Source organism: Pristiophorus japonicus, chromosome 9 (genome assembly GCF_044704955.1).
Source record: "Pristiophorus japonicus isolate sPriJap1 chromosome 9, sPriJap1.hap1, whole genome shotgun sequence".
Taxonomy (NCBI): Eukaryota; Metazoa; Chordata; class Chondrichthyes; family Pristiophoridae; genus Pristiophorus; species Pristiophorus japonicus.
This window is the reverse complement of record NC_091985.1, coordinates 223,473,194-223,489,327: the sequence shown is the minus strand read 5'-3', so window position 1 is coordinate 223,489,327 and position 16,134 is coordinate 223,473,194. Positions and strand designations below refer to the sequence as shown.

Sequence of the window (16,134 nt, the reverse complement as noted above, 5' to 3'; positions counted from 1 at the left end):
TTCTGAAAAGGACCCGTTTATCCCGACTCTCTGGTTCCTGTCTGCCAACCAGTTCTCTATCCACGTCAGTACATTACCCCCAATACCATGTGCTTTAATTTTGCACACCAATCTCTTGTGTGGGACCTTGTCAAAAGCCTTTTGAAAGTCCAAATACACCACATCCACTGGTTCTCCCTTGTCCACTCTACTAGTTGCATCCTCAAAAAATTCCAGAAGATTTGTCAAGCATGATTTCCCTTTCATAAATCCATGCTGAGGTTTCAGTGCAGTACTGAGGGAGTGCTGCAGTGTCGGAAGTGCCACCTTTTAGACGAGAAGTTGAACCGAGGCCCTGTTTGCCTGGATATTAAAAGATCCCCCGGCACTATTGGGAGGCCTCCCAATTTCCTGGCCAGCATTTCTCCTTCAACCAACACCACCTGATGTTAATTCCTGGATTCTTTTACCTCAATCTGGTTCAGTAAAATTACTGAGTCGAATACCTCTTGTGCTTTGAACAAAGCAGTCTTTATTACCGGCCAGTAAGACCTATCAGACAGAAGATATACTCTCTGGATAGAGCGTACACACTCCCTACGGATAGGTGAAGTTACATCGTAAAGCGTTAACAGTTATACAGTTTTGAAATCAGATAACAAAATACAAATGGATTGACAGTCTAACTCAGCCACTCATTAGTCAATCTATATGAGATGTTCTTCTTGAAAGCTCAAGTATTGCCTCCAAATGTTTCAATCTAATGGTGTGACTATTTACTGAGACCTTGCAATTCTGCAGATGTATTTCATGTTACAATTATATATTATTGGCAGGATTAGTGACTTGAAACCTTGAGACAGACTGTTAGCTAAGCTGATGTTGCACTATTTGCAATCTGACATTCTCCCAGCTATTCTTCCATGGCTTATACATTTTCATATATCCCGTTTACTTTACTGTTCTTAATTCCATATATTCCGTTCAGATATCCACATCCCCCCTTTTATCATTCTATGATAACATTTAGGATCATTCTATGAGTATTGCATTGTTGAGTAGTTCTCTAGTTTGTTGGATCATAACCCGGGAACCCTTGACCACAAGAGGGTCTGCTAACCTTGTCATTGCTTTACAGCAGAGGTTAAGGCAACCAACAATCAAACAGCAGGTAATTATTATGATGAGAACAATTGCCCCATGTATTAGATAGGATCTCCAAGATCCACCCAGAAACCAATCAAACCTGCTAAGTTCTTTTGCTGGTGTGGATAACTTTTTCACCTCCCTCCTTATGTGATCGGCAAGGTGGGTTATGTTTTCTGAACTATCAGGAATGTAAGTGCAACATTCAGATCCTATCAGGGCACACGTTCCCCCTTTCTCAGCTAACAGGTAATCGAGGGCCATTTTCTAATGCTACGGTCCTTATCGCTACCATTTCAGCTGTGATGCCCTCCAGAGCCTCAGCAGTGCGGTTAGCTACCTGTTCCAATATCGTTTCTTTGAATCCATCTAACAGTCTCAGTTAGGGTCAGGGGAACGGTGCGCAAAGGAATTCCCCCTTTGGAATGTATAGGGATATGTGAACACACCCAGCATCTAGTGCAGTGCCCTTTTTCCGCATAAACGTAAGACATAAACAAAAAGGTGTTTACATGGAGCTCTCGCCTTTGTCTTCCTTCCCGTGCACCAAAACTGTCATATATCAACACTATTATGCAGACAGTAGCATACAGACACAGTCTCATCTTATAAATAGTCCAATTATTTAGCTGATAAAAAGAGTTCTGTTTTCACGTTTCCCTTCAGGTCTCCGTCAGTGTATTTGGTCAAACTGATCCTCCTTCAACTGCCTTGTTCAGCTATAGGGAGGAGGAGATCTGGAATAGAAACAGGAATTAGACTAACCAGCAAAATTTGTTTAAATGGTGATGAGCTTGCAGTGGTGCAGGTGAACCCAGACACTTTTCCCCTCAACCTTGGCTGCAGTGGGGGTAGTGAGTGACACCTAAAAAGGCCCCTCCTATTGTGGCTCTAATCCCTTCCGAATCCATACTTCCCTGGTGCCACGAGGGACTATTCGGGTAAGCATCTTGAACCTGGTTGTGAACTAGTCGCAGAGCCTGAGTCAGAGAAAGAACATAGGTGGTCATCAGTCTAGCTGAGATCTCATATCTAGGAACAATTTCCCTCATTAACACCTTAACAACAGTCTGAGTCTTATTGTCCAGGTTAGGGTAGGCTTCAATCCATCTGCTAAACACATCTACTATTACTAACACATATCTGTAACACTGAACTTTTTGCAACTCAATGTAGTTCAACTGAAATGTCTCAAAGGGACCTTCGGGTAGGGGCGTTTTACCCCAATCACAGGGGACTCCCTTCCCTGGATTATGTTGCTGGCCAACCAGGCAACGACTACTGATGTTCTGGGTGAGCGCCTGGAGTTTAGGGTGCCACCAAGTAGCCAAAAGTGTGTCACTCGTGGTCCTTGCTCCACAATGAGTAGCAAAATGCAGACATTCTATAACCCATGAGGCCAACTCGTCAGACATGCAAGTCTGTTCCGCGGGAGTGGTCCAGAGTTTAGAAACATTGTCATAAGTACATGCATAATATTTCCACAACAGTTTATCTTTTTCAGGAGCGTCCCCCTGTGCTTTTATAACATCTTGGATGGTTGGCATTGGTTTTTCCGAGGCTAACTTATCCTTTGCAGGATTTTTAGTCTGACTCATAATTTTGGGCACTACCATCTGTTGGTCATGAGAGGCCTGTTTGGCCTCTTGGTACAATGGCAATGCGTTTGGGGAACATGAGGGCTTGCAACAAATCAGATACTAGCTGTTTGAGATATCTCATTCCCCTGTGAGGTTAGGAATCCCCTATTTTCCATAATTGTCCGAAATCATGCGCCACCCCAAAGGCATACCTAGAGTCGGTATAGATATTGACTTTGAGATCTTTGGCCAAGATACAGGCTTGGGTGAGGGCGAATAGTTCAGCTTGTTGAGCAGAATAGGCGGTTTCAAAGTGGCAGATTCCAAGACCTGATTCTCCTGGTTTACTATGGCGTATCCTGAGATTCGTGTATCTTCTGGATTAATAGAAGTACTTCCGTCAACATACATAAACAATCATGACTGGGTTCTTCCTCATCTTTGGTTGGCTCAGTAAGAATACAGTCTGGATCTTCCATTGGTACATCAACTAAATCTTCCCTGACTGATGTGGCCTCTTAAATTAAAGATAAACAATCATGACTGGGTTCTTCCTCATCTTGGGGTGGCTCAGTAAGAAAACAGGCCGGATTAATTGCAGTACAGTGCCGAAAAGTCAGTTTAGGATTGCCTGTGATTTCAGTGGGTTCTGTCGGATAGAGGGCCAGTCCACATTGCCCTGCACTGGGATCTCAATTAATGGGAGTATAACCCACTTCGGAGGGGTCCTCTGCCCACACATGAGGATCCACATAGTCAGGTATGTCCAAGCCAGTATGATGCCATAGAGTTGTTAATACTTTCTCGGGGTCCCCATTAAATTGGACTGTTCGGCCATGATTTATTTGCACATCCCGGCTGGTAGGGTCAGCCTTATCTATGGCCTTGCGTACCATAACTCCCAAATCCTTAGCATGGTGAGGGGCTAATACTTCACGAGCAATATGCGGTGCCATTGTTAGGGGCTGTTTCCACAGATTCTTATCCACTTCCACAAAATCTGCCTCTCTTTCCAGTCCAGTCACTCTAGCCCTTAATAAAATTCCCTTCACTTCCCCTTCGTGATCCTGATAAAAGTTCTGCAGGTCCTGATTCTTTCCACTGGGATCGTATGCTAGGGTCACGTGACAGGGTGCCTGCGGCAGGTCCAGAGACCACCACTGAGGGGTTCTAGTGGTATAATACTGCCGCTTAAGGGTTTCCTGTTTTACAATAATCCCATTATCTCCACACTCCAAATGCAACTGGAATTTGCAAAGGAGGTCTCTAGCCATCAAGTTACAGTCCAGATTGGTTGTGATAACAACTCGATGTTCCACCGATTCTTCCTGGTAACCCATTTTAACCGGTTCTGACACTGGGAATGTCGAGATTTGTCCCAGGAATCCTGAAAGTTCCTGTGTTTCAGTAGAAGCAGGGAGTTTAAGCTTTGATTGTACAGAAGACATGAAGGCTCCCGTATCTATCAAAAAGGGTTGCCACTCATTCAGAATGGGTTCGTCGTCCGGGGAGGATCCCTGCACAATCAAGCTGCGTAGTCAATCGGGGGACAATTGACCAAAGGGGTTGTTCTGGGAGAAGTTAGTGTAAGATCTTCCTCTCCCCCCTTGCCCCCCTCCTCTTCCTCCTCTTCCTTTTCCATGCTGACGGTAGGGGCAATTTTTATTCCAATGTCCTTCCTGCCCACAATTAAAACAGTCAATTCCTCTTACCCAGTCCCGGCCTCTTCCCATACCATGCCGGGGACAATAGGGAGGTTTATTAGCAGGGCTCGGGCCGTTTGGTTGTTTAGTATAACCGTATCCTTGCTTATCCATCCAATCCTGTATGCAACACTGCGGTTCTATTGATCCTTCCTCCCGAGATGGCTCTTCCTTTCTAGTCACGTATTCAGTCTTGACCCGGGTTGGGGGCGCACCTCCCCCCTCCCCTTTCTTTTTCTGCCAATAATATTTAACTGCCCTTTCCATCTGTCCGGATAGCGTGAGCAATCAAATAGTTGTTTGAAGATCACAGACATCTATAGAGAGGTGGTCTGCAGCTTGTTGTGCATCAGGGTTTGGCATTGGTCTGACAGGGAATTGGTGTCGGGACTTTGGGATCTTGGAAATCATTTCCAGGCCGGAGGATGTTTCAGAGCTGTCTGACTGCTTGACAGTTCTGCGTCTCGATCGGCGGGGGTGTTTGCTATGTCTTTCACAACTTGGACTGGTAGGTTGACTAGAAGATTTACGGGACTGTTTGTGATGTTGAGATATAGTTCTGCCCTTTCGAGTGTGAGATCTGGTCCTTTCGGCTGTATTGCTTGTAAACTGGGGATCCGAATCGCTATCAGAGGATGAGGAGTCAGTTTGGGTTTGTTGCTTTGGTGATATGTGGTTGTTCCTAACTCTTTTTTACTGGAGTGTTAGGTGGAGGGTGTTGGGAAGAGGACTGGAGCAAGAGGCCAGGGGGTGCGGGAGGCGCCGTTGGGCGCTGAGTCAGTGGCCACTCATCAATTTCATCATCAGCCTCGGTTAACACAAAGCCAGCCATTTTAACTTGTAGTTGATCAATACCTTTCTCAGAGGTCCCAGAGGATCTCTTAGCAAGTTTCTCGTGCGCACATTCATTCTTTTTTTTTAAAGACGTCTACAGTTTTAACATGTGTTCCCTCTGTCAATGCAAGTCCTAATTTAATAGCATTGTTTGCCAACTTGATAGAAGTGATGCATCTTTTAATTTCTGACAATAATGTCGCCAGGTTGCAATTAAATTTTTTTATCCCCTTTTCCTCGTCCCCTTCTCCAAATTAATCCCTGTGCTTTTTTTTTTACCTCTACGCTTCTAGTGTCACTGGTCATCCCCTAATAATTTGTTCAGGGCTCCTGATAATTTTCTAAAGTCTTCAGCTCTTTCAGGGAATTCCTCACATAACTTTTGTAGCGGACTATCCGCATCCGTGGTTTTATCTAACTGATTTCCCATTTTCACACTGCCCCTCGTATTACTGTGTCGCTACGCGTTCGTGTCGTCGTGCAATTTAAACAAACTTACAAATAGACACAGACTTTACAGAACTAACACGGACTTTAACTAACTCCAAATCTAACACTTACCCGCATCACCGCACGGTCCGCGTCGCCGCACGATCTTAATACTAAACTACCACGTCGCCTCGCAGTTCACGTCGCCTTGCAATCCGCGTTGCCCCGCAGCTCACGTCGCCTCGCAATCCGCGTTGCCTCGCAGTTCACGCCGCCGCGCAATCCGCGTCGACCCGTGGCTCGCGTCGCCGCGCGAGTTAAGATACTTTAACTTTACTTTACCCGCATCGCCGCACGGTCCGCATAGCCGCGCGATCTACAAAATAGACAAAGACTTCTAACACGTACCCGCATCACCGCACGGTCCGCATAGCCGCACGATCTACAAAATTACCCGCATCACCGCACGGTCCGCATAGCCGTGCGATCTTAATACTAAACTTAAAACTCTAAACACCTTAAGACTTACAGACTTACTGCCATTAGCACTGACTTTCGCGATTCGCGTTGCTGCGCCTCTGCGTCACTACGCGTCGGCGTCACTGCGCGTTTACGTCACCGCGCGTCTACGTCACTGCGCGTTGACGTCACTGCGCGTTCGCTTCACTGCGCGTTTACGTCGCTGCGCGTTCGCTTCGGCCCTTCTCTCTCTCGGCCGCGCGTTCGCGTCGGCCCTACCTTCCGAGTTGCTGCAGGGTTTTTTTTTTAAATTCAATCAGAGCCTAGACGGGCCAAGTGATATTCAAGGTCCCTTCGTCGTACCTGAGTTGAACACCTATCCTCTATTTAAATCCCCATTTTATTCCCTGTGAGCCTAATTTTCTAATTTTGATTTCTTATGAGCCTCAATTAATTTCTTTTAGTCTCCAAATTTCCCTATCCTTTGACGTTACTGCGCAGTTTAAATTCAATCAGTCAATGAAAGCCCTAATTTAATGGAGTTTTTCTGCCAACTGGACAGGAGTGATTTTATATTTTTCATAATTTAAAATCTCAGAACATTTTTTTTTCTTTCAGCACCTATTTAGTACGTTACTTTTTTTTTTATAACTAGAGAGAAGTCTGGCACGTAGGCTGTGGACTGCTTTTCGTTATATCAATTGTTCCAGCCTCAAGGTCGTGTTATTTAATATAATTTTTTTTTAAATCCTTTTAAATCCATCTCAGTTGTTTTGCTGTGCCTTCTCTGAATGTTTTCTTTCAACAAGTTTTTCTTTTTTTTTTAACCACCGGGACCTTGTAATTTTTTCTCTTTTTAACAAATCTATCCTTTGGGCATTTCCTGGCTCCGCAACTTATCATCCGAATATACGTAATTCAATAAGGTTCACACTCTTAAACTTCCCACATACAGGACAACACTACGAAGGGTTAAAACAAACTTTCATTCTGTTTGAGATAAAACAAACCACAACTCCCCGGCTTTTTTTTTACAGTAAAAGTCACAGAAGCATTTCTCATTTAAACAGAAATTCATAAGAGTCTCTTTTCTTTCCTATTAATTTTTTTTGGATCCATGATTGATCATCTATCCCTATCTAGCTCTAACTATCTTTCCAAGTCGCCGCTTGGTTTGCATCATCGCACAATTTCCCTATCTCTATCCCTATTCTAAGTTTGAAAGGTATTCACCAGATTGTCCTGGATCTCGTTCAGACACTACCTGAGAACCAGCGAGTGGCTAAACTTTCCTCAGACTTTTGAAACCGGGGGAAACTGGAGCAGTATTGAAATCATACTCACTCCAGTGGCCATTTTCCCCTCGTCTCGTCCAAGGCTAGTCTGGCTCTTAATTCGCAAGTTTTCGGCAGTCGTCCGTTGAGATCCCACTTCTGACACCAAATGTTAATTCCTGGATTCTTTTACCTCAATCTGGTTCAGTAAAATTACTGAGTCGAATACCTCTTGTGCTTTGAACAAAGCAGTCTTTATTACCGGCCAGTAAGACCTATCAGACAGAAGATATACTCTCTGGATAGAGCGTACACACTCCCTACGGATAGGTGAAGTTACATCGTAAAGCGTTAACAGTTATACAGTTTTGAAATCAGATAACAAAATACAAATGGATTGACAGTCTAACTCAGCCACTCATTAGTCAATCTATATGAGATGTTCTTCTTGAAAGCTCAAGTATTGCCTCCAAATGTTTCAATCTAATGGTGTGACTATTTACTGAGACCTTGCAATTCTGCAGATGTATTTCATGTTACAATTATATATTATTGGCAGGATTAGTGACTTGAAACCTTGAGACAGACTGTTAGCTAAGCTGATGTTGCACTATTTGCAATCTGACATTCTCCCAGCTATTCTTCCATGGCTTATACATTTTCATATATCCCGTTTACTTTACTGTTCTTAATTCCATATATTCCGTTCAGATATCCACACTGATTCTTGGCAATATTGCATTTGCAAAATTTTCCATGTGACCTATCTAAGCAAGGCTATCAAGGTAGTGGTGGTGAGAGATCATGGCGGAGGTGCGGCGAATGTTTGTGGTGGAGGAGCGATGGGAGCTCATGGCGGGGGTGCGGCTAATGCGGGTACGGCACCCAGAAGAGCCAAGTGCCCTGGGGCAGCACGGGCCAGCCCACACTGCGATATGTGTGCGCACTAGGTCCGTGCAGCAGAGCAGGTCTCCAGTCGTCCTGCTTAACCCTTGGCACTGGATAAAGGCCTAGCTCTGTCAAGCCCGTGTGGTGGCTGGTGTGCAATGGTCACCACACCTTAAAAAAATCCACGCACAGGCATCTTCCACCCCTGGAGTTCAGGACTGGTACATCGGCTCCTTCATTGAAACATTTATGAACTCATGTGGAAGGAGGTCATCCTCGTTCGAGGGACCGCCTATGATGATGATCACCAAAGTGAGCCATCTGCAGATTTTGATCTTGTGGCCCATACACCAAAGCTCAGATAATTTCTCTATATTCAGAAGAGCAATAGTCCCAACATTGACTCAGGGACACCAGAATTTACATAATTCTTGGATAAAGATTATCCATTACATAAGAACATAAGAATTAGGAACAGGAATAGGCCATCTAGCCCCTCGAGCCTGCTCTGCCATTCAATAAGATCATGGCTGATCTGGCCGTGGACTCAGCTCCACTTATCCGGCTGGTCCCCGTAACCCTTAATTCCCTTATTGGTTAAAAATCTATCTATCTGTGACTTGAATACATTCAATGAGCTAGCCTCAACTGCTTCCCTGGGCAGAGAATTCCACAGATTCACAACCCTCTGGGAGAAGAAATTCCTTCTCAACTCGGTTTTAAATTGGCTCCCCCGTATTTTGAGGCTGTGCCCCCCAGTTCTAGTCTCCCCTACCAGTGGAAACAACCTCTCTGCCTCTATCTTGTCGATCCCTTTCATGATTTTAAATGTTTCTATAAGATCACCCCTCATCCTTCTGAACTCCAACGAGTAAAGACCCAGTCTACTCAATCTATCATCATAAGGTAACCCCCTCATCTCCGGAATCAACCAAGTGAATCGTCTCTGTACCCCCTCCAAAGCCAGTATATCCTTCCTTAAGTAAGGCGACCAAAACTGCGCGCAGTACTCCAGGTGCGGCCTCACCAATACCCTATACGGTTGCAGCAGGACCTGCCTGCTTTTGTACTTCATCCCTCTCGCAATGAAGGCCAGCATTCCATTCACCTTCCTGATTACCTGCTGCACCTGCAAACTAACTTTTTGGGATTCATGCACAAGGACCCCCAGGTCCCTCTGCACCGCAGCATGTTGTAATTTCTCCCCATTCAAATAGTATTCCCTTTTTTTGTTTTTTTTCCCAAGGTGGATGACCTCACACTTTCCGACATTGTATTCCATCTGCCAAACCTTAGCCCATTCACTTAACCTATCTAAATCTCTTTGCAGCCTCTCTGTGTCCTCTACACAACCCGCTTTCCCACTAATCTTTGTGTCATCTGCAAATTTTGTTACACTACACTCTGTCCCCTCTTCCAGGTCATCTATGTATATTGTAAACAGTTGTGGTCCCAGCACCGATCCCTGTGGCACACCACTAACCACCGATTTCCAACCCGAAAAGGACCCATTTATCCTGACTCTCTGCTTTCTGTTAACCAGCCAATTCTCTATCCATGCTAATACATTTCCACTGACTCCGCGTACCTTTATCTTCTGCAGTAACCTTTTGTGTGGCACCTTATCGAATGCCTTTTGGAAATCTAAATACACCACATCCATCGGTACACCTCTATCCACCATGCTCGTTATATCCTCAAAGAATTCCAGTAAATTAGTTAAACATGATTTCCCCTTCATGAACCCATGCTGCGTCTGCTTGATTGCACTATTCCGATCTAGATGTCCCGCTATTTCTTCCTTAATGATAGTTTCAAGCATTTTCCCCACTACAGATTTTAAACTAACCGGCCTATAGTTACCTGCCTTTTGTCTGCCCCCTTTTTTAAACAGAGTCGTTACATTAGCTGCTTTCCAATCCGCTGGTACCTCCCCAGAGTCCAGAGAATTTTGGTAGATTAAAACGAATCCATCTGCTATAACTTCCGCCATCTCTTTTAATACCCTGGGATGTATTTTCTCAGAACCAGGGGACTTGTCAATCTTGAGTCCCATTAGCCTGTCCAGCACTACCCCGCTAGTGATAGTGATTGTCTCCAGGTCCTCCCTTCCCACATTCCTGTGACCAGCAATTTCTGGCATGGTTTCTGTGTCTTCCACTGTGAAGACCGAAGCAAAATAATTGTTTAAGGTCTCAGCCATTTCCACATTTGCCATTATTAAATCCCCCTTCTCATCTTCTAAGGGACAAACATTTACTTTAGTCACTCTTTTCCGTTTTATATATCTGTAAAAGCTTTTACTATCCGTTTTTATGTTTTGCGCAAGTTTACCTTCGTAATCTATCCTTTATTGCTTTCTTAGTCATTCTTTGCTGTCGTTTAAAATTTTCCCAATCTTCTATTTTCCCACTAACCTTGGCCACCGTATACGCATTGGTTTTTAATTTGATACTCTCCTTAATTTCCCTGGTTATCCACGGCTGGTTATCCCTTCTCTTACCGCCCTTCTTTTTCATTGGAATATATTTTTGTTGAGCACTATGAAAGAGCTCCTTAAAAGTCCTCCACTGTTCCTCAATTGTGCCACCGTTTAGTCTGTGTTTCCAGTCTACTTTAGCCAACTCTGCCCTCATCCCACTGTAGTCCCCTTTGTTTAAGCATAGTATGCTCGTTTGAGACACTACTTCCTCACCCTCAATCTGTATTACAAATTCAACCATACTGTGATCACTCATTCCGAGAGGATCTTTTACTAGGAGATCGTTTATTATTCCTGTCTCATTACAGAGGACCAGATCTAAGATAGTGTTCTGTAACATACTGTTCTAAGAAACAATCCCGTATGCATTCTATGAATTCCTCCTCCAGGCTACCCCGTGCGATTTGCTCAGACCAATCGATATGTAGGTTAAAATCCCCCATGATTACTGCCGTTCCTTTTTCACATGCCTCCATTATTTTCTTGATTATTGCCCGCCCCACCATGAAGTTATTATTTGGGGGCCTATAAACTACGCCCACCAGTGACTTTTTCCCCTTACTATCTCTAATCTCCACCCACAACGATTCAACATTTTGTTCATTAGAGCCAATATCGTCTCTCACAACTGCCCTGATATCATCCTTTATTAACAGAGCTACCACACCTCCTTTCCCTTCTTGTCTATCTTTCTGAATCATCAGATACCCCTGTATGTTTAATTCTCAGTCTTGGCCACCCTGCAACCACGTTTCTGTACTGGCCACCAAATCATACCCATTTGTAATGATTTGTGCCGTCAACTCATTTACTTTATTTTGATGTTTTAATACTAGTTTTTAATCCATGATTTTTAGTTTTGACCCCTCCTGCAGCCCCTTTACATTCAGTGGCCCTTTTTGTTTTTTGCTTTGGGTTTCTCTGCCCTCCACTTTTACTCATCTCCTTTCTGTCTTTTGCTTTTGTCTCCTTTTTGTTTCCCTCTGTCTCCCTGCATTGGTTCCCATCCCCCTGCCATATTAGTTTAACTCCTCTCCAACAGCACTAGCAAACACTCCCCCTCGCACATTGGTTCCGGTCCTGCCCAGGTGCAGACCGTCCGGTTTGTACTGGTCCCACCTCCCCCAGAACCGGTTCCAATGCCCCAGGAATTTGAATCCCTCCCTGTTGCACCACTGCTCAAGCCACGTATTCATCTGAGCTATCCTGCGATTCCTACTCTGACTCGCACGTGGCACTGGTAGCAATCCTGAGATTACTACTTTTGAGGTCCTATGTTTTAATTTAGCTCCTTAAATTCATGTCGTAGGACCTCTTCCCTTTTTTTACCTATATCGTTGGTACCAATGTGCACCACAACAACTGGCTGTTCACCCTCCCTTTTCAGAATGTCCTGCACCCGCTCCGAGACATCCTTAACCCTTGCACCAGGGAGGCAACATATCATCCTGGAGTCTCTGTTGCGGCCGCAGAAACGCCTATCTATTCCACTTACTATCGAATCCCCTATCACTATCGCTCTCCCACTCTTTTTCCTGCCCTACTGTGCAACAGAGCCAGCCACGGTGCCATGAACTTGGCTGCTGCTGCCCTCCCCTGATGAGTCATCCCCCTCAACAGTACTCAAAACGGTGTATCTGTTTTGCAGGGGGATGACCGCAGGGGACCCCTGCACTACCTTCCTTGCACTGCTCTTCCTGCTGGTCTTCCATTCCCTAGCTGGCTGTTCTCCCTTCACCTGCGGTATGACCAACTCACTAAACGTGCTATTCACATCATTCTCAGCATCATGGATGCTCCAGAGTGAATCCATCCTCAGCTCCAACTACGCAATGCGGTCTGTCAGGAGCTGGAGGTGGATACACTTCCCGCACACGTAGTCGTCAGGGACACTGGAAGCGTCCCTGAGTTCCCACATGGTACAGGAGGAGCATAACACCTGACCGAGCTCTCCTGCCATGACTTAACCCTTAGATAGGCAACAACAATGCTAAAGTTTACTTACTGTTATAGAAGAGAAAAAAGAAAAACTTCTCACCAATCACCAGCCAATCACTTACCCCCTTGGCTGTGACGTCACCTTTTTGTTTCTTTCTACTTCTTTTTTGCCTTCTCCCTATAGCTGCACCGGCTGGGCCTTTTGCAGGCCTCTCGCCGTCCCCGGAACTCACGGCTCTCCACGCACCTCCACACGCTGTTCCCGACTGCCGCCACATTGGGCCTTTTGTACTCTATTTGTCTCTGTACCCCCTCCAAAGCCAGTATATCCTTCCTTAAGTAAGGTGACCAAAACTGCACGCAGTACTCCAGGTGCGGCCTCACCAATACCCTATATAGTTGCAGCAGGACCTGCCTGCTTTTGTACTCCATCCCTCTCGCAATGAAGGCCAACATTCCATTCACTTTCCTGATTACCTGCTGCACCTGCAAACTAACTTTTTGGGATTCATGCACAAGGAGGTCGCCGCTCGCCTAGGGCGCTGGACAGGACTGCTCCGAGTGCTGTCCTACAGGGGTCGAGCGCTAGTCATAAACCAGCTGGTGGCCGCAATGCTGTGGTACCGGCTGGTCACTTTGACCCCTCCCCCTGCGTTTGTCGCCAAGATACAGAAGAAGCTGGTGGACTTCTTCTGGAACAACAGGAAGCACTGGGTCTCTGCCGCGGTCTTGAGTCTCCCGCTTGAGGAGGGCGGTCAGTCGTTGGTGTGCGTCAGCGCCCAGCTCGCGACTTTCCGTCTTCAGACCCTGCAGAGATACCTTTACGTCGAGCCCCCTCCTAGGTGGTGCGCTCTGGCGAGGTATTTCTTCCGCCAGCAGCTCGACCTCAATTATGACACGCAGCTCCTGTTTGTGAACTTGGGGGGTGCCAGGACCGCCCTCCGGGAGCTGCCTGTCTTTTACAGGGAACTCATCAGGGTCTGGAACAAAGTCTCCACCAAGCGCAGCTCTCCGCCGGCTGGAGTGGCGGCCGTCCTGCAGGAACCGCTGCTCGGGAATCCGTACCTCCACGGCCGAGGCTTTATGTGGCGGTCGGAAGAGAGGGCTGTGGCTGGTGAGGTGACCAGGGTCAGGGACCTGCTCGATGGTGGAGGAGCGGGCTGGATGGCGCCAGACACGCTGGCGCGGCGCCTAAATTCTGCCAACGTCCGCCACGCGGCCGATGCCATCGAGTCGCTAAAAACAGCTCTGGGCCCTGACTCTGTTAGGTGCATCGAGGAGGCTCAAGCACGTGGGGAGATCCCGTCCGAACTGACCCCCGTCCGGACGGAATTCCTCATCGGCGCCAAACCCCGGAACCTCCCTCGGGGGCCGGCGCCTCACAACTTGAGCCGCCTCCGGGAAATCCCCTCCGTGCCTTTCAGTTCCGCGCGGAGGGGTTTCCTGTACGGGCTGCTCCTGCACACCCTCAACTTTGCCATCCTCGCCGGCCGTCCGGACACGCCATGGCGTACCATCTTGCCGTCCGGAGGAGGCGGGGGTCCCCGATGGAGGGCACTCTACGCAGGGGTCCTCCCACTATTCATCGGGGACTTGGCCTGGAGGGTGGTGCACGGAGCAGTGCCGTGCAACAAATTTTTAAGCCGGTTCACGGACTCCCAGGCCGCCTGCAATTTCTGCGGTCTGGAGGAGTCCGTGTTCCATGTTTTTATTGAATGCACGAGGTTGCAGCCCCTGTTCCACTATTTGAAGGGGCTGCTCCTGAAATTCTGGCTGCACTTCAGTCCCACTCTCCTGATCTTTGGGCACCCTGTGCGGAGGGGAGCGGGTAGGTCCGAAGGCCTCCTCGTAGGACTGCTCCTGGGCACGGCCAAGGGTGCCATCAGCCGGTCCAGGCAGCGGGCGGTCGAGGGGGTCGTTCAACCTGACTGCCTGCCTCTCTTCCGCTCTTACATCCGGTCCAGGGTGTCCTTGGAGATGGAGCACGCGGTGTCCACCGGTACGCTCGCGGCCTTCCGTGAGAGGTGGGCACCGGAGGGACTGGAGTGCATCATCACGCCCGGCAACCAAATTTTAATTTGATTTTACGTTTTAAAGTTAATTTGTTTTAATTGCCGGTGCTTTTAGTGTCCCCTTCCCTTTTATAGGGGGCACTGGGGAAAATTGTGAATTTAGTGCCCAAAAAAAAACCAAAAAAGAAAAACACAAAAAAAAACAAAAAAAGGGGGGGAAAAAAAGGGCCTTGTAAATGTCTGGAGTGTCACCCAGGTCGGGTGGCACCGTTTAATGTTTTTATGTTTTGCAGGTAAACTCAAAAGAGTTTCATGCACAAGGAGGTCGCCGCTCGCCTAGGGCGCTGGACAGGACTGCTCCGAGTGCTGTCCTACAGGGGTCGAGCGCTAGTCATAAACCAGCTGGTGGCCGCAATGCTGTGGTACCGGCTGGTCACTTTGACCCCTCCCCCTGCGTTTGTCGCCAAGATACAGAAGAAGCTGGTGGACTTCTTCTGGAACAACAGGAAGCACTGGGTCTCTGCCGCGGTCTTGAGTCTCCCGCTTGAGGAGGGCGGTCAGTCGTTGGTGTGCGTCAGCGCCCAGCTCGCGACTTTCCGTCTTCAGACCCTGCAGAGATACCTTTACGTCGAGCCCCCTCCTAGGTGGTGTGGTCTGGCGAGGTATTTCTTCCGCCAGCAGCTCGACCTCAATTATGACACGCAGCTCCTGTTTGTGAACTTGGGGGGTGCCAGGACCGCCCTCCGGGAGCTGCCTGTCTTTTACAGGGAACTCATCAGGGTCTGGAACAAAGTCTCCACCAAGCGCAGCTCTCCGCCGGCTGGAGTGGCGGCCGTCCTGCAGGAACCGCTGCTCGGGAATCCGTACCTCCACGGCCGAGGCTTTATGTGGCGGTCGGAAGAGAGGGCTGTGGCTGGTGAGGTGACCAGGATCAGGGACCTGCTCGATGGCGGAGGAGCAGGCTGGATGGCGCCAGACACGCTGGCGCGGCGCCTAAATTCTGCCAACGTCCGCCACGCGGCCGATGCCATCGAGTCGCTAAAAACAGCTCTGGGCCCTGACTCCGTTAGGTGCATCGAGGAGGCTCAAGCACGTGGGGAGATCCCGTCCGAACTGACCCCCGTCCGGACGGAATTCCTCATCGGCGCCAAACCCCGGAACCTCCCTCGGGGGCCGGCGCCTCACAACTTGAGCCGCCTCCGGGAAATCCCCTCCGTGCCTTTCAGTTCCGCGCGGAGGGGTTTCCTGTACGGGCTGCTCCTGCACACCCTCAACTTTGCCATCCTCGCCGGCCGTCCGGACACGCCATGGCGTACCATCTTGCCGTCCGGAGGAGGCGGGGGTCCCCGATGGAGGGCACTCTACGCAGGGGTCCTCCCACTATTCATCAGGGACTTGGCCTGGAGGGTG

General features: G+C 47.8%; 1 protein-coding gene and 1 long non-coding RNA gene across 2 annotated transcripts in view; both read right to left on the bottom strand.

Annotated features, from left to right (window-relative positions):
* Positions 1–16,134, bottom strand: part of LOC139273794 (zinc finger protein 850-like) — a 76,375-nt gene that overhangs the window by 39,974 nt on the left and 20,267 nt on the right. The gene's annotated exons all lie outside the window — the stretch shown is intronic.
* LOC139273800 (uncharacterized) lies at positions 489–7,468 on the bottom strand. Its single transcript, XR_011595361.1, has 2 exons — positions 5,804–7,468; positions 489–1,862 (listed from the first exon to the last, which is right to left on the bottom strand). It is a non-coding gene; the product is annotated as an uncharacterized lncRNA (long non-coding RNA).